Raw genomic sequence first — 5805 nt, 5'->3', positions numbered from 1 at the left:
TATAAGACGCACCTGCTGATAAGACGCACCTAGATTTTAGAGGAGAAAAAAAAGGAAAAAATATTTTGAGCTAAAAAATGGGCTAAAATATTTATTACAATAACTGAATAAGCTATAAACACAGTAAGACACACGCAGTAAGACACACACAGACACAGTAAGACACACACAGACACAGTAAGACACACACAGACACAGTGAGACACACACAGACACAGTGAGACACACACAGACACAGTGAGACACACACAGACACAGTGAGACACACACAGACACAGTAAGATACACACAGACACAGTGAGACACACACAGACACAGTAAGACACACACAGACACAGTAAGACACACACAGACACAGTGAGACACACACAGACACAGTAAGACACACACAGACACAGTAAGACACACACAGACACAGTAAGACACACACAGACACAGTAAGACACACACAGACACAGTGAGACACACACAGACACAGTAAGACACACACAGACACAGTAAGACACACACAGACACAGTGAGACACACACAGACACAGTAAGACACACACAGACACAGTAAGACACACACAGACACAGTAAGATACACACACACACAAACACAGTAAGACACACACACACACAGTAAGACCTCCCTCCCTAACCCCCCTTCTCAGTATCTCCCCTCTAACTCCCTAACCCCCCCTTCTCAGGATCTCCCCCCCGCCCCGGTCACTTACCTTAAACTCCTGTGTTGGAAGCGTGAGGCGTTTGTCTCGGGTGCCGGCGCTTCACTGCTGATCGCCGGCGTCTGACGTCATATGCCGGCGCCCAGCGTAAAGCGCCGGCACCCGAGACAAACGCTTCCAACACAGGAGTTTAAGGTAAGTGACCGGGGCGGGGGGGGACACCGGACTCATTGGTGAGTCACCAGGACACTCTTTGCGGGCCGGTCCGAGCTATTCAGCGGGCCGGATGTGGCCCGCGGGCCGTGCTTTGCCCAGGTCTGCTCTAAGGCTTTCCTATAACCTGGCCATTTAGGTGGGTCTTCTCTCTTTAACTGAAAGCTACCAGTAATTAGACGCAGCCATAAAAGCACACAAACAACAGATGTGCAGGAAATCACTCTGTATCTGAAGACAATCGGTTTTGCTAGCTTTTCCTTAGCAACAACGCCCTTTACCTGTGTAATGTGATCTTGCAATACAGTAATGGTGTCCTACACACACACACTTTATGGACAAAAGTATTGTGACTTCTAACCGTTACAAGAGGGACTTTTATGATATCACATTCTAAGTACATCAGACATTAATACAAAGTTGGCCCCCTTTTTGCAGCTATAACAACATCCACTCTTCTGGGAATTTTTGCCCATTCATCTAGTAGAGCATTTGTGAGGTCAGGTACTGATGTTATACAAGAAGGACTGGCTCTCAATGTCCATTTCAGTTCATCTCAAAAGTGTTGGACAGGGCTCTGCGTGGGCCAGTCAGAATGCCATGCCTAACACTACCAATGGAAAGGTGTTTTTATCATTGATAATGAAAATAATCCATCTTTCAATTTAACAAACCATGTAAAAATGGTAGGTTGCAATTTTTTTGTACAACGCAGTCACTGATGATGTCAGCATAAAGTGGGACAGTAATGTTTGTTTATTTATTTATTTATTTACGGGCAGTAGTGAGGCAAAAATGTTCGTGGGTGCCTAATTTTCAGAGTAATGGGTTTAGCCAGCACAGTGCTAAGTTTAGAATTTACATCGTTAAGCGTCCAGAAATGTTTACTTTACCAATAGTTGTTGTTTTTTTTTTTTAAAGAAAATAACAATAATGTCACAAAACATTCATTACCGGCATCCAATACCGTGTACTTTAGATTAGGGATACACTGGTTAATAAAAAATACACTGGGTGCTGGGAGAAAAAAAAAAGTCATACTAGTGATAACTTGCATGAGAGGTTAAAAAAGGATAATTATTACATATCTGTTATTTGGTTATTAATCTGCTTATGCACACACTTCCCAGTGCTTCCCAGTGGGCGCAAAGCGAGGCTTTGTTCTGGGAAAAGTCAGAAACCAGTTAATGATTACTGTCGGCGGCCTGTGAATTCTCACACGCACTCTGTGCAGCCGTGTAAACGCACAACTATCCATCTCAGACTGATTCTTAGAACTTCTATAAAACATACAGAATACATACATTACAATCCTCCACGGCCAAGAACGGCACAATATATCGCATTATTGTTTCAAATAGCATAATGCAGGTTCACAAAATGAGCACTAACACATTTTATATACATATATCTATATATATATATAACGATAAACTTGATGTCAGCATTCCCGCCGTTGTGCTATTCCCGTGGCTTCCACCAGTCGTGCTGTTTTCGTAGCATATAGAACAGGGTAGTATTTACATTATTATAGCCATTCTGTAACCCTTTCGGTACCACGGAGGGGGCTGTAGCCGTGTTACCCCCTTTATGCCCCGCAACCGCCTCTAGTTTTTGGCATGTAAAGGGTTATTGTAAGGACTTAACCGCCAATAAGGAGAGAGCCCTACTACCAGAGTCCTAATCTTGTCAGGGAGCGACTCACCAGTTGCAGGACTTTCAGCCACAGCCTCGCGGGAGGCAGCCCTGTGTTACAGAAGCCGGTCTTTGTCGCCACCGGTTCCGTGGTGCAGTTATACACCGTAGTGTCCATGCTCGGTCTGGGGGTTCAGCGACGACTATTCTTCCTGCCTGTGGGGATTTTCTGTGTACTTTGAGCACTTCCTACTCCACCTCCTTCAGGCTGGCTCACTAATAAAATGGAGTCAAGCAGGATAAAAGTGAAACTAAAACCACATAACATTCGAGAAACACGAGGGAGTTTTTAACGTTTACCGGGAAATAAATGAAACAAAACAATTGACTCCATAAAATGTGTTACAGGGTCAGAAGTTGTGTTTCATATATATATTTAAATATAGAGGGAGAATAAGGGGACATCTCCTTCCAGCCATCATGTGCGCAATAAACGATTGGTTTCATCTATTTGCAGATGCATTGAGGGATTGCTTTACCCAACAAGATACCCAGCACCTCATCAGTGAACAGCATCGCCCACTGGGTGATGAAGATGCTCCGGATAGCCAAGGAATAAAAGCTGTCAATGTTTTCATACATCCAGATGGCCCATGGTCTTCTAAACGTCAACCACTTGTACGAGTTCAGTCAGATAGTCTATTTCCTAAGTCTCAGGAGCCCTAGGCAGATTTGTCATACCGCTTCTGGGCTGACGGGAGATGACTAAGCCGCCCTGACCCCACGTTGTAAAGATTCACTTCCCAAATAATAACTAAAACGATAAATAAATTCTCCTAATATATGGCTGCTCGTCAGTATTTCCTTTCATTCTTTAGAGAAAAAAATAGAAGCAACCAATGGAGTGGTATTGCTTAGTATTTATTACTGTTATACTGTATATTTATTATTGCGCTGATAGCCCTGAGTAATTGAGTATAACAATACAAAAGGTTCCAACTCAGAGCAGGTCAGGGCTACGCTTCATGCTGTCTCGTACAATTTCTTGGTGTCACTCAAATCCTTCACACCAAGGTAAGTAGCTAAAACCGGAGAACAAGCTAACATGAAACGGTTATAGGATGCGAGTTATAAATTCAGTTTTTTGTGTGATCTAGAAGCAAAACGTGATCTGGAGCCCAGTCTTCATTCTGCAGCACTGTGGAGCACCAAGAGATGTTTGTTGCAGAGCCTTACACTGTGCTCACTAGCAGAGCAGGATTTAGTAAATACCGTATTCTATTCCAATGGGGAGATTATTACAAACCGGACTGATTGCCTTGAGGACCAGGTTGTATACCTTGGAACAAGACAGAGTGAAAGTATCCGTGCCTAACCAGGATAGATCTGTACAATATGGACACATGGGAGCCTCTCTTCAAGGTAGACAGTGTTCACCATTCAACTAGCATACAATGGCTGTCACTACTCCTATTGATTTAAACAGGAGGGCTGCCGAACATAGGCAAGATGCATACTTAATAATGCTTCATGCTTACAATTCCCGGTCTCAGGCAGCCAGGGGAGCATGACACATAATCAAAGAACGCAGGCAGTAAAATACATTGGCCTCCGATAGGAGGAACAAATCAGTTTATTTAGGGGACAAGTGTACCTTGAAGTAAGCATTCTGTGGGGCAAAAGGAGTCCTTGCTGGAGGGGAAACGCTGGGGGTCCTCAATGCATAGCTAATTCAATAAACCCTACGAAAGATGACAAAACACCCAGGTGTTGCACACACAATAAATGGCTCTATCAATGTATTTACTATTCACTTACATGTAAAGCAATTAAAAAAAAAATACTAGTAGCCACAAATTTGAATGGAAAACAGTTTACTGGCATGCACATAACTTCCCAAAAACAGATCCCTCATGTAGAGCACTACATGAAATAATTTTGGGGACATCCAAATACATCCAAAGTTGGTTATGTCAGAAAACTGCAGACACGTGGATTGAGATGTATGCATGCTTTAAAAAAATAAATAAAAAATTAAGCTTTCTCTGAGCTCCTTCAAAAAGCTACTCCATAGGGGGAACCCACAGATAATATTAAAAAGCTTTCAGGGAAGAAAACAAAATATAAAACTTTCATACTTTGTACTGCAGAATTATCTAGTTTTGTAATTTAACTTCATACAGTCTCCTGGCAACAAAATAAAAAAACAATGTCAAATAATTGAATGGAACACATTGATATGTTCTAAAATGTACCAAAAAGATCCTACGGCAGAGCCGATTAAATACTATGTCATTATACTGAATATGCAAGTGCAGATAGGAAGTAACAGAAATAAAATAAAAATATCTATTTAAAAAAAAATTGATCATGTGAGTGTTCCAGGTATTAATGTGTATACTTTGGTAGAAATGTAGAACATTGCCATATAGTTGCGGGGACTTAAATTAGTTAACAAACGCAACATTTTATTGATTCCATTTCCCTAGAACTCAGTATTTCTGTATGATATGTCATAACTAAAAGAATATTGCGCAGAAAATTAGTGCTACAGAATGAAAGGAAAAATAAATATGAAACAGAAATGGTTTAAGTCTATACAGAGAATAAATACAACTTTATTAACTGATCCTTGATGACATGACTTAGAACCAATTCAGAGACATTTAGCTAGTGCAGAGCCATATGCTTTGTACAAACAAATCTTGAGAATTATGTATTACAGTGAAGCTATTTTCCACCTTAATTTACACAAAACATTTAGTGCGTGAAGTAAACTGGTAATAGAACCTGCCCATACCTTAGGTCATAGTTTCCGTACAGCAGCAATATTTAATGTCTGTTTTATTACCCCATACTAATCCAACTATTTCTCTATTGACTGTACTGTTTTTCATCCCTTGCAAAGAACAAAAATGTACCTTCCAAAGGCTACTATAATATTAGTTGAATCATCAGTAGACCTATGGAACTATATGTCACCTACAACCATTTTGGAGACCGGGTTATTAACTGTATCGAGCTGCAAATGTATCCAACAGTGGCTTAAAGAAACATGAAGAAATCAATGGAAGTAGAAAATGATGTAGATGTGCACTGTAAAAACAGCAGTCCCATAAGGATTTCTTTGTCAACTGGGAGATCTATCAAAACTATCTTCAATTAAAAAAAATAATAATAATAAACCTAAGTGTTTTGTGCTCTGCAGTTCCACAACCACCGAGGAAGGAAAAGGCAGAGGCAATTTAACAAAATCGAAGAAGTTTGACGAGCGGCAGTATTTGGTGTCT

Source organism: Sceloporus occidentalis, unplaced genomic scaffold (genome assembly GCF_023333645.1).
Source record: "Sceloporus occidentalis isolate IW3139 unplaced genomic scaffold, rSceOcc1.0.p SCAF_23, whole genome shotgun sequence".
In the NCBI taxonomy this organism is placed as follows: Eukaryota; Metazoa; Chordata; class Lepidosauria; order Squamata; family Phrynosomatidae; genus Sceloporus; species Sceloporus occidentalis.
Note: the sequence above shows the minus strand (reverse complement) of the source record.